This window comes from Tachyglossus aculeatus, chromosome X1 (genome assembly GCF_015852505.1).
Source record: "Tachyglossus aculeatus isolate mTacAcu1 chromosome X1, mTacAcu1.pri, whole genome shotgun sequence".
Classification (NCBI taxonomy): Eukaryota; Metazoa; Chordata; class Mammalia; order Monotremata; family Tachyglossidae; genus Tachyglossus; species Tachyglossus aculeatus.
In genome coordinates, this window is record NC_052101.1 from 80,527,832 (window position 1) to 80,545,385 (window position 17,554).

The window sequence follows — 17,554 nt, forward strand, 5'->3', positions numbered from 1 at the left end:
AGACCTGATTCATACTCGGTGTCTCCAATCACTGGCATTTTGGTTTGATTTAGTTTTCCCCTAGAGGATTAACTGAGTGACTGGGCATGTGTTTTCTTAACCTTTTGGGACTCTTCGGAACATCAGGCTTTAAACCCAGCAGGCTGGTTGAGCCCTTCTGAGGAAATGAACTAGCCTCCATATCGTGGGTTCCCACTAGAAAGGTGATTGTGATGAGCAGCCAGAAGCCCCAAAGACCTCCTCTTCCAGAGGCTTCCCTGGGGGTGTCTAGGCCCTGAGTGGAAGCTGAGAACGATTAAAAGACTGACCAAACCTCTCTGCCACGAACCTGGATCTTCCATGTATGCATCCCTCTTGGCTGAGAGCTCCTTGTGGGCAGAAACTGTGTCTATCAATTCCATTATATTGTATTCACCCAAGCGTTTAGTACGGTGCTCTGCACACAGAAAGTTCTCAGTAAATATGATTGATTAATTGATTCTTTCCCTACTGTTGCTCTCCTAGGCCCAAAGAATCTCAACCTCTTTACAGAAGTGACTACTAGATTGGCCTAAGTGACCATTGAGAGGACTCTGATTTGGGAGTGGGTCCCAGGTAATTTGTATAGATCTGTTATTATTATTATCATTGTTATTATTAATAGTAGTAGTAGTAGTATTGCATTTGTTAAGCACTTACTATGTGTTCTAAGCACCAGGATAGATACAAGTTAATCAGGTATGACACAGTTCCTGTCCCACATGGGACTCACTGTCTAAGTAGAGGGGAGAACAGGCATTGAATTCCCATTTTACCCGAGAGGAAACTGAGGCATAGAAAAGTTAAGTGACTTGCTCAGGATCCCACAGCAAGCACATGGCAAACTGGGATTAGGACCCAGGTTGTCTGATTCCCAGGCTCAGGCTCTTTCTACTAGGCTACGCTGCTCTTCAATTCTTACTCTTTGTAGGCTATAGTCTTCAAGTACCTTTGTTGTATTTAATGTCAATTCTTGATTATATTGCCATCTTCGTTTTTTCTTTGTAGTTCCTCTACAGACTGTCTCCTAACCCCAACTCATTTTCCCAACTTCTCTTCCTGTCTGTCCCTTCTGATTTTGATGGGATTTTTTATTGTTTTTACCAGGGATAGCAACAATCTTTTCCCTTTCATTCTCATCTCCACCTTTAGACTATAAATTCCTTTAGGATGTCGCTTTCGCACTATCCCTCCTCCCCCTTCCCTTTCCCTCCCCTCCTTTGAAGCCCACATTATTCGCCTCTACCACCCCCTCCAGATTCTTGTAGCCGTCATCTACCGCCCTCCGGGCCCCACTTCCAACTTCTTTAACGACTTTGACCCCTTCCTCACATTCCTTCTCTCCTTCTCCATGCCCACTCTGATCCTTGGAGACTTCAATATCCACATGGATATCCCTAACGACTCCTCTGCCGCCCGCCTTCTATCTCTCCTTGACGCTGCCAACCTCTTCCTCCACCCCACCTCACCCACTCACCAACTTGGTCATACCCTCGACCTCATCATCTCCTACCGCTGCACTGTGTCCACCCTCACCAACTCTGTGATCCCTCTCTCTGATCATAATCTTCTCACCTGCCTCCTCACTCACACTCCTTTCCCCTATTACTCCGTATTACTCCCTCACAGAGATCTCCGCTCTCTGGACCCCACCCATCTTTCGGAACGCCTCACACCCCACCTCGCCGCCCTCTCCTCTCTACCCAGTCTTGATGATCAGATTACTGCTCTCAACTCTACCCTTTCTACTCAGCTAGACTCGCTCGCTCCCCTTTCCCTTCGCCGCTCTCGCACCACTAACCCACAGCCCTGGATCACTGCCACTGTCCGCCTCCTTCGCTCTTATGCTCGAGCTGCCGAACGCTGCTGGCGAAAGTCTAAACACCATGCCAACCTCGTTCACTTCAAGTTTATCCTTTCCTGCCTTAACTCAGCCCTCTCTTCTGCCAGACAAAACTATTTCTCCTCCCTTATTGACACCCATGCCCATCACCCCCGCCAGCTCTTCCGTACATTCAACTCCCTTCTCAGGCCCCCGGTTCCTCCCCCTCCTCCTTCCCTCACCCCCAACGATCTGGCCTCCTACTTCATTAACAAAATTAAATCCATCAGGTCCGACCTCCCCAAAGTCTCTTCCCCCCTTTCTCCAACCCCCCGGCTCTCAACATTCTCTGCTACTCTCCCATCCTTCCCAGTGGTATCCTCAGAGGAACTCTCCTCCCTCCTCTCAAGTGCTACTCCGGCCACCTGTGCTTCTGACCCCATTCCCTCTCATCTTATGAAATCTCTCGCTCCATCCCTTCTCCCCTCCTTAACTTCCATCTTCAACCGCTCACTCTCCACTGGTTCCTTCCCCTCTGCCTTCAAACATGCCCATGTCTCTCCCATCCTAAAAAAACCCTCTCTTGACCCCACCTCACCTTCTAGTTATCGTCCCATATCCCTCCTACCATTCCTTTCCAAACTCCTTGAACGAGTTGTCTACACGCGCTGCCTAGAATTCCTCAACAACAACTCTCTCCTCGACCCCCTCCAGTCTGGCTTCCGTCCCCTTCATTCCACGGAAACTGCGCTCTCAAAGGTCACCAATGACCTCCTGCTTGCCAAATCCAACGGCTCATACTCTGTCCTAATCCTCCTCTACCTCTCAGCTGCCTTTGACACTGTGGACCACCCCCTTCTCCTCAACACGTTATCTGACCTTGGCTTCACAGACTCCGTCCTCTCCTGGTTCTCCTCTTATCTCTCCGGTCGTTATTTCTCAGTCTCTTTTGCAGGCTCCTCCTCCCCCTCCCATCCTCTTACTGTGGGAGTTCCCCAAGGTTCAGTGCTTGGTCCCCTTCTGTTCTCAATCTACACTCACTCCCTTGGTGACCTCATTCGCTCCCACGGCTTCAACTATCACCTCTACGCTGATGACACCCAGATCTACATCTCTGCCCCTGCTCTCTCCCCCTCCCTCCAGGCTCGCATCTCCTCCTGCCTTCAGGACATCTCCATCTGGATGTCCGCCCGCCACCTAAAGCTCAACATGTCGAAGACTGAGCTCCTTGTCTTCCCTCCCAAACCTTGTCCTCTCCCTGACTTTCCCATCTCTGTTGACGGCACTACCATCCTTCCCGTCTCACAAGCCCGCAACCTTGGTGTCATCCTCGACTCCGCTCTCTCATTCACCCCTCACATCCAAGCCGTCACCAAAACCTGCCGGTCTCAGCTCCGCAACATTGCCAAGATCCGCCCTTTCCTCTCCATCCAAACCGCTACCCTGCTAATTCAAGCTCTCATCCTATCCCGTCTGGACTACTGCACTAGCCTTCTCTCTGATCTCCCATCCTCGTGTCTCTCTCCACTTCAATCCATACTTCATGCTGCTGCCCGGATTATCTTTGTCCAGAAACGCTCTGGACATATCACTCCCTTCCTCAAAAACCTCCAATGGCTACCGATCAATCTGCGCATCAGGCAGAAACTCCTCACCCTGGGCTTCAAGGCTGTCCATCACCTCGCCCCCTCCTACCTCACCTCCCTTCTCTCCTTCTACTGCCCAGCCCGCACCCTCCGCTCCTCCACCACTAATCTCCTCACTGTACCTCGCTCTCGCCTGTCCCGCCATCGACCCCCGGCCCACGTCATCCCCCGGGCCTGGAATGCCCTCCCTCTGCCCATCCGCCAAGCTAGCTCTCTTCCTCCCTTCAAGGCCCTCCTGAGAGCTCACCTCCTCCAGGAGGCCTTCCCAGATTGAGCCCCTTCTTTCCTCTCCCCCTCGTCCCCCTCTCCATCCCCCTGCCTTACCGCCTTCCCCTCCCCACAGCACCTGTATATATGTATATATGGTTGTACATATTTATTACTCTGTTTATTTATTTATTTATTTATTTTACTTGTACATTTCCATCCTACTTATTTTATTTTGTTGGTATGTTTGGTTCTGTTCTCTGTCTCCCCCTTTTAGACTGTGAGCCCACTATCGGGTAGGGACTGTCTCTATGTGATGCCAATTTGTACTTCCCAAGCGCTTAGTACAGTGCTCTGCACATAGTAAGCGCTCAATAAATACGATTGATTGATTGATTGATTGATTGATTTAGGGTAGGGGCTTTGTGTTTTACTTCTGTCTTTTGTGCCCAAGGGTCAAGCACAGAGCTCTGCCCATGGTAAACTCAGATAATGCTGTTGCTGCTGATACCTCTGGCCACCATTTTGCCCCTGCAGAAAAGTGAAGAGGGCTCATTGCCAAAACTTTGTCCGAAGGGTAGCTAGCAACTAAATTATGACTTCTGTGCTATTGTGGCTATTGAGCCCTCTAGACTGTAAGCTCTTTATGAGCAAGGAATGTGTCTGCTAACTCTTGTATTGTACTCTCCCAAGCTCTTAGTACAGTGCTCTGCACATAGTACGCACTCATTAAATACTATGGTTTGATTGATTGTGACAACCTGGTTGAATCAATCAGTCAACAGTATTTACTGAGCACTGCAGAACACTGAGTTAAGCTTTTTTTGGTGGGGTGCTGGGGGAGGGGGAGGGATTGAGTTAGTAGGCCCTGATCATGGCCTTCAAGGACATTACAATCTAGCAGGTCAAAAGGCACAGATTGCTGATCGGGTCTGTACCTAGCCAGGTAAGGGCATATCGTTGTACAGACCATCAGGGAGGAAGAGAGGGAAAGAAGGGGAAAGGAGAAGGAATCCTGAGTGCCCATTATATTAGGAACACATAATTCCCCAACATTTCTGATGTGCTAGGTCAGTAGCTGGCCACTTATCTCTCTGAACCAAATGACATCAACTTGGTCCACTTTCATGAATGACCTTTGTGGTGTGAGAATTAACTTGCAGAATTGAACTGAGTGGGTGACAATTTCTGGAGCAGAGCTAAAGTAGGACAGGATGAACCAACCCATTCACATCGGCTCTGCACACAGTAAGCGCTCAATAAATACAATTGAATGAATGAATGAATGCTGCCTCCAGGTTGTTCTCGTCAGGGCTCAGACCCAACACTTTCCTTTGTGCTTTATGAAACTACAGTTCTAGTGATAAACATTTTGGAGCTAAGGAATGACTACAGTTGGAGTTACTGTCAATTAGGGAATTTATACAAAATGAACGATAACCTCCCCTTCCCCCGCCAAAGAAGGATGGAGAAGAAAGCAGACGTTGGTCACCACTGAGGGAAGTCAGTGGTTGTAAAGACAATCAGAAAAAAGACCTGATGACTGGGAGGAGTGAGAACTAGCCTTCCTGTTTCTCTGGCAAGGGAGATCATACCCTCGGAAGCATTTAGCGTATTTAGTGAGCACCTACTACTGTGTGCAGAGCACTGTACTAAGTGATGATCCCTGGGGGAAACTGCTGCAGGCAGCTCCCCTGTGCCAAGCACCCATGAGAGCACTAGCAGTAGGGGCAAGAGAATCCTTTTTCAGCTCAGAGCAGGGAGAAAGATTGCTCAGTAATAATGGGAGCGGGCTCTCTGTACTTTATGCTCCTCCACTTCTTCCTGTTGCTGCTGTTGTCACTGCCTGAGGGCAAAATCATCTGGATGAGTGTGGGTACGAGTGTGAGTGAGAATGGATGTGTGTATTTCTTTCTCTGTCCCACTGAAGATTCTCCTCTGTAGGCAAGGGTAAATGTGGCTGTTTCTCTGTTCCTCTGTCTTTTCCTTGCCTCCATCTCCCCTCTAATCTTGGACTACTGTCCCCCAATCCCATGGAAACCCTACCCACTAGTACTGAAACTGAAAGAAAAACATAGCTTGTTCTAGTTACCAATATAATTTCCTTTTGTCCTGGTTGTCTAATAATTTTACAAAACATTTATTAGTACAATGCAGCTCCTTTTTAGTGCAGCCCGCGTACAAATGTATGACTGCATCTGTGACTCATCCACAGGAATGTGTTTGCTGGGCCTGCTTTGAACTGAGGAGAAGTGACCGGTTGCTGGGCTGTTGTTTGGGGGAGTAGGGATACTGTCTGCTATTTTTCCACCAAATGCTAGCAGTGCTGTTTGTAACCCAATCAATTGCTCAGGAGGGAAGGGACTAGAAGACTCCTTCATCCCTGGGATACTGACAATAAGGTCTCAACCAGTTTCTCCTGAACTGAGTGATCTCCAGTATCACCTCCTTGCCCTGAGGGGCAGAAGAGACCTGGAGGCAGCTGAAACACCAGCTTGCTATGGTGACCACCAACTGTCCCCTTATCATCTTGTAGATCTTTCTAAAAGGTCTAAACAAGCTTCTGTTGCCCTCTGATGCTCATTACTGGAACCTGGGGGCCTTGACCACCTGACAGGACTCAGAATTCCTCTGGTAAGGCAATGGAGAGGTTGGTAGATGAGAGAGAATTGACTAGCTGCCCATCAAGGGACAGTTGAGATTTCAGAATATTTAGGTGCTTTTCTCCCTCTTTGCCTCCTCCAACCACATCATTTTCCAGGATTCTAGGCATAGACACTTTTGTTTGATATCTCTGCACTTTGAAGCATCTTGCCAGTTATTTGCATTTCATGTTATGAATTAATACTGCTGCCTCCTCTTAGGGAAGGGTATAGTGAAAAACACGTCTGGCAGGTTCTTCTGAATTCCTGGAGTTCAACTCAAATCCCTGAGGTGGCTGCCACCAGAACACCACCTTCAACTCAAAAGAGTGATTTCCTCTGTTCCCGGGAGGGCAGGGTATGATACTTGAGAGTGCAAATCTGAGATCACGTCTCCCATCCATCTCCCCCTAATGTGCTTGGACTGAGGCCTCGAATCTCTCTCGATTACTGGGGATTTCATAGCTGTTGAAGCCAAAACTGAATGTGATGCTGGAGACTTAACAATTCTGGCATCAGATGTTTGTTCTGTTGGCTGCCTGAGGATGATGGTGATCATAAGACTTTAAATTATATAATGCTTTATTTTTTTTTTATTTTTTCCAGAGGATGCTTACATCACTTTTCTCTCATTTTGCAAGAGATGATGCTTGTCAGTCATGCTGCCAAAGCTCCCTCTTTAAAGTTCGGGCTTCTACAAGATTCCGGGGGAGTCAGTGGTTATTAAGCATCATATGAAGCAATGTGCCCTAGTGGAAAGAGCACAGGATTGGGAGTCAGAGGACCTGGGTTCTAATCCCAGCACTTGGAACATAGGTAAGCGCCAGCTCACAGCACATGGCATCCAGTGGGTGCTCAAAGACTGTTACCTACCTACTGCCTTGTCTCCTAATGGGGACAGGGCAGGCATGTGATCATCACTGGTTCTCTTCCACCTTTATTAACTATTAGACCAGGTCTTTCACTAGCCAGCATCAGGGCTCCTAATGAGGATCTGCAGGCTGTTGTAAAAGCTGTTTTGGTAAGTCCCTGAGACCTGGTGCTGACACCACCATAGCAGTTGTATCACAGTGGTTCAGTCCTCCTGGATAAAAAATTGAGTCCTGAATCCCTTTAGAATGGATGATGTTGCCATACAGCTGAATAACACTGTGAGTCATCCTGTGATAATTAAGATCAAAAAGCCTTCTTATCAAATGTGTACTCTAGTGAAGACTGCAAGCCAAAACTAGCCTTTCCTTCTGGATTTCCTTCGAATGATCCTACCAAATACAGAGCTTGTAAAGCAGTGTTTCTCATACTGGGTGCTGGGATCCCTATAACACTTCCAAGGGGTCATGGAGATTGCACCTCAGGAGCTCTAAGTAGCTGGTTGGTGGTGGCAGCTGATTGTAGGCTATATAAATGGAAGCAGTTGATCTCTTCCACCTGCTAGATTCTCACAATAGCAGAAGCAACAACAGCAGAAGCAGCAGGAGTGACTATTTATTCTCCCAAGCCCTTAGTATAGTACTCTGTTTTCAGTAGGTGCTTAAAAAAGATGAGGGTTGATTGATTATTGAAAATTTACCATATGCAGAGCACTGCATCAGGCTTGTGGATGACATACAGTGGAACTAAATATGATCCCTGTTTCAGTGAACTCAAGGTCTAAGGGGGAAGACAGCATATGTAAGTTGATAAATGCACAGTAGTTAAGAGCGAGAGCTTCCTTCCACACCGCCTTTACATTCTGCTGTGATGCCAAGAGGGAAATGAACAGTAACCGGCTTATTTCTGGTGGAGGATGGCTGATGAGTCATGGTGGGAGGGGGGTTGTGGGATGAAGAAATTGAACTACTATTGCCCTAAGCTTTATGTATGGGAAGAAACAAACCATATTAAGAAATGATTGCCCACTCATCCTACTTCCCCCATGAAAGAAAATGGTCTTTAGCATTTACCTTTCCTCAATTTCTAGATCCAAATTTGAAAGCTTCAGCGGTTTTCCTGGAGGCAAGTGTGGTTATTAAGACTGCTAGGCCAAGCACCCGAGCATGAGGACAAAGGGTGCATGTAAAGGTTAGCGAGGGTAGGAACAAATTACAGGAGGATCCAAGATGATGCACAACTTTTACCCCTTTTTCTATATATATGTGTGTGTGTGTGTGTGTGTGTGTAGAGGGGTAGGGGAGGAGGAGGATATTCTGTTCCCTCCATTATTTGCCTGCAAGGAAAAGGCAGTAAAGCCATTTTACTAAGAAAGCCTTTTTTGGCCTATTCAGAGAAGGCATCCAAGTGTGTGTGTGTGTGTGTGTGTGTGTGTATAGGGGACTCGACTCTGCTCTCTCATTCACCCCTCACATCCAAGCCGTCACCAAAACCTGCCGGTCTCAGCTCCGCAACATTGCCAAGATCCGCCCTTTCCTCTCCATCCAAACTGCTACCCTGCTCATTCAAGCTCTCATCCTATCCCGTCTGGACTACTGCACTAGCCTTCTCTCTGATCTCCCATCCTCGTGTCTCTCTCCACTTCAATCCATACTTCATGCTGCTGCCCGGATTATCTTTGTCCAGAAACGCTCTGGACATATTACTCCCCTCCTCAAAAACCTCCAATGGCTACCGATCAATCTGCGCATCAGGCAGAAACTCCTCACCCTGGGCTTCAAGGCTGTCCATCACCTCGCCCCCTCCTACCTCACCTCCCTTCTCTCCTTCTACTGCCCAGCCCGCACCCTCCGCTCCTCCACCACTAATCTCCTCACTGTACCTCGCTCTCGCCTGTCCCGCCATCGACCCCCGGCCCACGTCATCCCCCGGGCCTGGAATGCCCTCCCTCTGCCCATCCGCCAAGCTAGCTCTCTTCCTCCCTTCAAGGCCCTGCTGAGAGCTCACCTCCTCCAGGAGGCCTTCCCAGGCTGAGCCCCTTCTTTCCTCTCCCCCTCGTCCCCCTCTCCATCCCCCCCGTCTTACCTCCTTCCCTTCCCCACAGCACCTGTATATATGTATATATGGTTGTACATATTTATTACTCTATTTATTTATTTATTTTACTTGTACATTTCTATCCTACTTATTTTATTTTGTTGGTATGTTTGGTTCTGTTCTCTGTCTCCCCCTTTTAGACTGTGAGCCCACTGTTGGGTAGGGACTGTCTCTATGTGATGCCAATTTGTACTTCCCAAGCGCTTAGTACAGTGCTCTGCACATAGTAAGCGCTCAATAAATACGATTGATTGATTGATTGATTGATAGGGGAGAGAGAGAGGGAGAGAGATGGGGGGATGTATCAGGACCCCACAAGGCAGTGTGGCTCAGTGGAAAGAGCCCGGGCTTTGAAGTCAGAGGTCATCGGTTCAAATCCCAACTCCGCCACTTGTCAGCTGTGTGACTTTGGGCAAGTCACTTCACTTCTCTGTGCCTCAGCTACCTCATCTGTAAAATGCAGAATAAGACTGTGAGCCCCACGTGGGACAACCTGATCACTTTGTAAACTCCCCAGTGCTTAGAACAGTGCTTTGCACATAGTGCTTAATAAATGCCATCATTATTATTATTACCTCACAAAGCAAGGCAACAATTCTAGCACAGCTTATGTTGAGCATATAATGCAGCCGACCCTTTGAATCTGACTCTTGATACACTGCATCTCTTTCTTTAAACCGGAATGCATCTGCTTCACACATGTTTAGTGTTATTACACTTTTTTCTGCAAACACTTTACAAACGAAGCTGACATAATTTTCAGAGGAGTGATTTGGTTGATCTGTACAGCGAGTCACACCTTTGGGGCTGGAGCCTCTATTCTTGGAAAAAAGGGTGCTTAGTGTGTTCACATAATCATAGAAGTGCCTTCCTGCACCTGACTGACTAATATCTAGAGTCACCTTTTGTAGCTCCTGCATCAAGTTCTTGGGGGGAAAAATATATGAAAGGCATGCTGAGGTAAAAATAGAAAGGTGATAGAATTTTGAAATTCTGTGACGCAGGAAGCAGCTGGATTCTATGTGAAAGCTCCTTGAGAATGAAAGCACTTTGGAAACACCAATCAAAAAATAATATTTGTGTGCTTACTCTGTGCAGAGCACTGTACTAAGTTTTTTTTAATGGCATTTATTAAGCACTTACTATGTGCAAAGCACTGTTCTAAGTTCTTGGGAGAGTACAATAGAATCCCTGTCCTCATGGGTTTCCAAACTAGTGAGGGAGACAGAAACCAACATAAATTTCAAGTCTTGTTTTATGCTGTCAAATCACCTCTGACCCTTAGCAATGCCATGGACACATCTCTCCCAGAACGCCCCACCTCCATCTGCAATCATTCTGGTAGTGTATCCATAGAGTGTTCTTGGTAAAAGTATGGAAGTGGTTTACCATTGCCTCCTTCCACGCAGTAAACTTGAGTCGCTGCCCTTGACGCTCTCCCAAGTGAGTTTTGACTTGTAGTAGATTGCCTTCCACTCACTAACCACTGCCCAAGCTAGGAATGGAATGGATATGCCTCTGCTTGACTCTCTCTCCAAAAGTCGAGACTGGTAGAGTACTAGAAACTCTCGAGATATGACCCTGAGAGGGGAAATTTCAAGTAGAGGGAAGCAAAAGAGTTTAAAGCAATGAACATAAATGCTAACAATGGAGGGTGAGAGAATATAATAATAATGATAATAATGGTATTTGTTAAGCACTCAACTAATTGTCAAGCAGTGTACAAAGCCCTGGGGTAGACACAGATTAATCCAGGTCCCACATGGGGCTCACAGTTTCAGTAGGAGGGAAAACAGGTATTGAATCCCCATTTTGCAGGTGAGGGAACTGAGGCATAGAGAAGTTAAGTGAATTGCCCAAAGTCACACAGCAGACAAGTGGAATTAGACAAGGACCTGGAATTAGAACCCGGTCCTTCTGGGTGTTTTGGTGACACAGAAGTGCTGAAGTGGCATTAGGGAGAAAATCGGGTGGGGAGACAAGAGATTAATCCTGGCAGGCTCTACAGCCAACCCACCTCCAGGTATGGACTGGGAGAGTTTGATTTCATCATGTTTAGCATTTGCAAAAGAATTGTGTTTCCTGTGCTCCTTTCTGGAATTGTCCCTAGGCTGGGAAAAAAAACTTCACTGAGAAAGTTGCCTAGAATAAAAGTGTGCAGCTTCAAGCCTGGAGTTCCCTCAGTACAAACGGGATTTCCTATTGGGAACATCATTATGGGCACACTTGTGCAGAAAAAAAAAATTCCTATTTGGAGGCAGCATAGATAGAAGTGGCTTTGTTGGTCTAGATTCCCCGATACAGTTTGAAGGGGTCGTGCTCTCAATGCCTCTCAGATAAACTACTGCAAATTTCCCTGCACTGTGATAATGACAGTGAGAGCCTGTCTCCTGCTAACATAACTCATTTTTTAGGAGAAAATGTCTGGTACTACAAAGTGATCATTAAAGCAATCACATGAGCCAAAAGGGTTTTCTAGTGTTCTTTATGAACACTGTGAAAAACGAAATATTTTCTATTTCTGGGTTGTCAGCATAACGATTCAATGTGAGCATTGTGTTTCTGCATGGGCAGATCTTTTCGTTTTATCTTTGCCGAAGCCAGTATTTCTAGTTACTGAGTTTCCCTATGACTCACAATTCTCTCAAGCCAACACAGCGGAGGCAAGGTGGCTGTCTCATCAAACGACATGAGACCCAGGCTTCAATTTTCAATGAAAATGCCATTTTGGGATGGCAAGATGGAAAAAAAAATAGCCCAGAATAAGGGCAAAATGGACACGTATCGGGGTTCATTCTCTGCTCAGCTCACTCTCCCACTCATATGTCATTGGGCATTTCCAATAATAATGATAATAATAATAATAGTTGTGTTTGTTAAACACTTACTATGTGTCAAACACTGTACTAAGCACTGGGATAGATACAAGATAATTAGGTCTCACATGGGGCTCACAATCTAGGTAAGAGGGAGGACAGATGAGGGAACTGAGGCACAGCAAGTCATTTAACTTGCCCAAAGGTCATACAGCAGACAAGTGACAGAAGCAGATTAGAACTCAGATCCTCTCAGGCCCGGGTTCTTTCCATTAGACCACACTGCTTCCTATGGCTAAAATAAGTCCTGCAAATATGCACCTCTTCCACAGTATGCAACACCACCTTGGCTATGACAGACTGCAGGAAACACCCTAAATCAGTGGTATTTACTGAGTGTTTACTGTGTGCAGAGCACTATACTGAATCATTTTGGAGAGCACTAATTTGGTCCTGCCATTGTTTATGCCTTTCCTTCTGCAAATAACTCTCTCTTCCCCCTCAATCTGCCAAAGACCTTCTCTGCCTTCAGAGGTCTCCTAAAAGTCCACACTCCCAGGAAATATTGCTTGGATAATCCTCCACCTGCTAGATCAGGTCATCTGCAAATACCTGGGAATGTACATGTGTAGCCATTTGCTTATTAGTGATTCAACTCCTTACTTCTCTTTTTATTGTTTGCATCTGTGCTTTCAATCTTTTACAGCCCTGCTGTTATTCATTAATTCATTCAATCATATTTACTGAGTGCTTACTGTGTGCAGAGCACCTTATTAAGTGCTTGGAAAGTACAATTCAGCAATGTGAAGAGCATGGCTCTGGGAATCAGGAGGCCCAGGTTCTCATCCTGTTACTCCCTGCTGGGGCTGTGCCATTAGTGGTGAGGTTTCTGACTGAAGAACCTGTGTAGGCCATTCTGGGAGGTGGGCAGGTCCAGAAAGAATCCTGAAAATGAGCTGACCAATGCAAACAATAATGACCAGTGGCTACTAGGTCATCTGCCTGTGGGATCGTAGTGCTACAGCACAACACTGACACTATGCTGTGGTCATTTCAGCCATAAATAGGTCCCTCTCATTAAAAACCTTCACAGGTATTAATCAATCAATCGTATTTATTGAACACTTACTGTGTGCAGAGCACTGTAAGCACTTGGGAGAATACAATATAATAGACACATTCTCTACCCACAATAAGCTTAGTCTAGATCTTACATTGATGACCTTTGTGGACTCTTCAGGTTCTGACCCATCAAGCGACGGTCAGTACTACTGTGCCTCTCACCAGTAGAACGCTAGATGATGCAAAGAACTGGCCTGTGGTTCTGGTTCCATCCCCCTTTTGTTTGAATAAACCCACTTCCTCCCACAAGGCTGGAGAGTTTAACCTCCAGTTTAGATCTGAATCATCACAACCGGGAGGCTTTGGGGTTTGTCTGGTAACTTGAAGGATGATGGTCTAATTAGCAAGTGGAGCCACTTCTGCCTGACTTTGCATGAGGGGACCCCGACAGAAGAGTCGTGAGTGTCCCCCACACCACCAAAACACCCGCCTCCAGCGGTACACCTCCCCTCCTGTCCAACACACAATCCCACACACAATCTCAAAGGGGTACACCCTTGTCGGCCAATTCTCTCATTGCAACCACTGCCTCAGCAGGGGCAAGAGAGAATGAGTAGTACTGCACAAGCCATGAACACTATACTCAATTCTTCTCTGCAGGTTCTCAGTCCTCAAGTTTTAGGGCTGAAGCTCATTTATCTTTCCTGACAGATGAGTCCATTGTTATCAGTTTTGTTGGGGGTTTTATGGCATTTGTTAAGCACTATGTGCCAGCCACTGTATTAAGAGCTGGGGTAGATACAAGCTAATCAGTTCAGACACAGTCCCTGCCCCACATGGGACTCACAGTCTTATGGGGAGGGAGAACAGGTTTGTAATCTCCATTTTACAGAGGAAGACTGGAGGCACAGAGAAGTTGTGCCTTAACCTCAGATTACACAGCAGGCAAGTGGTAGAGCTGGGATTAGAACCAGGTCCTCCAACTTCCAGGCCCGTGCCCTTTCCACTAGGCCACACTGCTTCCCAAGCACAATTCAGACCGCCAACATTGAAGCATTGCTCATCATGCTAGCTTTGCTAGCTGTGACACATGAGGAGACTGGATTACATAGAATACCTGAGCAACTGCTCTATGTTGAGCTGAAATGGGCAAACCCGGAAAAGGTGGACAGAAGAAATACTTTACAGACACAGCAAAATCTTGAACCAGGTGCATAGCACAGTCACTAAGACAGGTCAGCCTGACAATCAGTAACGGGGTGACTCTCTTGGAGCAGAGGTTCAGGAAGATCATGACATTAAAAGGGAGAAATAAAAACAGCACCAGACACTGTGGGTAACAAGTGCAGCAAAAGCAGTGTGGCTCAGTGGAAAGAGCATGGGCTTTGGAGTCAGAGGTCATGGGTTCAAATCCCAGCTCTGCCATTTGTCAGCTGTGTGACTTTGGGCAAGTCACTTCACTTCTCTGTGCCTGTTACCTCATCTGTAAAATGGGGATTAAGACTGTGAGGCCCCCGTGGGACAACCTGATCACCTTGTAACCTCCTCAGAGCTTAGAACAGTGCTTTGCACATAGTAAGCACTTAATAAATGCCATAAAGAAAACAAAAAAAAAATAACAAACAAAAGACAAGCTTTACATATGCATGATGTGGAAAGACCTCTGTCCTACAGTGGTCTTGTAGCCACACCTGCATATACCAATAAAATCTCATCTTCAGTACTGTCTTCTTCAAACCCATTCATTCATTTATTTATTGAGTGCTTCCTGTGTGCAGAGCACTGTACTAAGCACTTGGGAAGTACAATTCAGCAATAGAGACAATCCCTGCCCACAGCAGGCTCACAGTTAAAGGGTAAGTGTATGCATACTTATATATACACACACGTGTCCATGTGTAGCAATCAAGAAGTGGTATTTATTGAGTATTTACTGTGTGCAGAGCACTGTACTAAGCACTTGGGAGAGTACAATGCAACAGAGTTGGTGATTGGTTGTTCCCTGCCCACAACAAGCTAACAATTAAAGGGGTGCAGTTTTTGAATTCCCACAAGGTGCAATGCATTATAGGCATGCATGTAAATATATGTATGAGTGTGGCAGGTGTTTGTGTGTTCTGCTCTAACTAGTCCAGAGCTTTCCCCTTTTTTTAAAGGGCAAGAAGTCTGGCAGCAAGTATGGGGAGTAACCAGGACAGCATTTTTCCCCTATCTTTCAGCAGTGTGGGGGTACAAGAAACCTGGCAGGGGAAGATACTGTGGTTTTGACAGTTTGGGGTGGGTCTGGAGAGCTTGTGGGATTAGTGGGCCAGAAAAGAGCAGACTTCAGCAATGTTGGCTTCCAACTCCCCTGCCTCAGGTAAATTTTGCCTATGACTCCCTCACTGACCAAATGGTCCTATGCCCCAAGTAGTGAGGGGCCCAAACTCCCCTGTGCCAAGGCTGGGTTGCTTTCAACTCCAATCAGTCCATTTTATGTAGCTAATTGACCAGTTTCAGGACTTATGCCTTTTCTTAGATTGTGAGCCCCTTGAGGAGTAGCATGGCATAGTGGATAGAACACAGGCTTGGGAGTCAGAAGGTTATGGGTTCTAATCCCAGCTCCACCACTTGTCTGCTGTGTGGCCTAGGGCAAGTCACTTCACTTCTCTGTGCCTCAGCTACCTCATCTGTAAAATAGGGATTAAGACTGCGTGTGCTATGTGGGACAGGGACTGTGTCCAACCCGATTGGCTTGTAACCACCCCAACGCTTAATACAGTGCCTGGCACATAATAAGCACTTAACAAATGCCAAAGTTGTTATTACTATCGAGGGCCAGGGATCCTGTCTGTTTCTCACCCGTGTATTGTTTCTCAGCACTTAGTACAGTGTTCTGCACAAGGTAAGCACTTAACACTGTTACTACTATTATTATGACTACAACGCACACACTGATGATGGTGATAGTTTCCAACTTCAGGCTGGCCTCAGACTCAAGACCCAAACAGTGATGTGGTTCCTGGACCCCCAGCCCAGAGTCTCCCTGCACCCTGCTCCTGACAATGAGCATTTAGTACAGTGTTCTGCACACAGTTACTACTCAATAAGTACAGTTGATTGATTGACCTTCTGGGTCCAAGGCCTAAGTAAAGATGCCTGGTGTTACCACCTAATTCCACTGTTTTCTCATTGCTTGACACAGTGGGGAACACAGGGGGAGTGCAGACCCCAAACCAGAACCAGAATCCTGCTGGCACCACCTCATCACCAACTTATTATCATCAATGATAACGATTGAGCACCTGCAATGAGAGACTCTCATTCATTCATTCATTCATTCAATCATATTTATTGAGCACTTACTGTGTGCAGAGCACTTTACTAAGCACTTGGGAAGTACAAGTTGGCAACATATAGAGACGGTCCCTACCCAACAGCAGGCTCACAGTTTAGAAGGGGGAGACAGAGAACAAAACAAAACATAATAACAAAATAAAATAAATAGAATAAATATGTACAAATAAAATAAATAGAGTAATAAATATGTACAAACATATATACATATATACAGGTGCTGTGGGGAGGGGAAGGAGGTAAGGCGGGGGGATGGGGAGGGGGAGGAGGGGGAAACGAAGGAGGGGGCTCAGTCTGGGAAGGCCTCCTGGAGGTGAGCTCTCAGTAGGGCTTTGAAGGGAGGAAGAAAGCTAGCTTGGCGGATGTGCGGAGGGAGGGCATTCCAGGCCAGGGGGATGACGTGGGCTGGGAGTTGACGGTGAGACAGGCGAGAGCGAGGCACAGTGAGGAGATTAGTGGCAGAGGAGTGGAGGGTGCAAACTGGGTTGTAGAAGGAGAGAAGGGAGGTGAGGCAGGAGGGGAGCGAGGTGATGGAGAGTCTTGAAGCCGAGTTTTTGCCTGATGTGTAAGTTGATTGGTAGCCGCTGGAGATTTTTGAGGAGGGGAGTAACATGCCCAGAGTGTTTCTGCACAAAGACGATCCAGGCAGCGGCGTGAAGTCTCCCCTCTCAGGGTCGCACCTGGAGAGTTTCCAATACTCTACCAGTCTCAACTACGGGAGGGAGAGTCAAGCAGAGGCATAACCATTCCATTCCTAGCTTGGCCAGTGACTAGTGAATGGAAGGCAATCTGCTACAAGTCAAAACTCACCTGTGTTGGACAGCAGCGGGATGGGAGAGAGTCAAGGGTGGAGACTCAAGTTTATTGTGCGGGAGGAGCCAATGGTAAACCATTTCCATATTTTTACCAAGAAAACTCTATGGACACATTACCGGAACAATTGCAGATGGAGGTGGTGCGTTTGGGGAGAGATGTGTCCATGGCATTGCTATGGATCAGAGACGATTCGACAGCATAAGACAAGTGGGAAGCTCACTG

At 46.8% G+C, this 17,554-nt stretch overlaps 2 non-coding genes across 2 annotated transcripts; one reads left to right on the plus strand and one right to left on the minus strand.

The window, feature by feature from the left end:
• Positions 1 to 10,755: 10,755 nt before the first annotated feature.
• Positions 10,756 to 10,893, minus strand: LOC119920156. The gene has a single exon (XR_005447920.1). It is a non-coding gene; the product is annotated as a small nucleolar RNA SNORA7 (small nucleolar RNA).
• A 6,285-nt stretch (positions 10,894 to 17,178) lies between these two features.
• LOC119920240 lies at positions 17,179 to 17,316 on the plus strand. Its single transcript, XR_005447997.1, has one exon. It is a non-coding gene; the product is annotated as a small nucleolar RNA SNORA7 (small nucleolar RNA).
• The last annotated feature ends 238 nt before the right edge of the window (positions 17,317 to 17,554 follow it).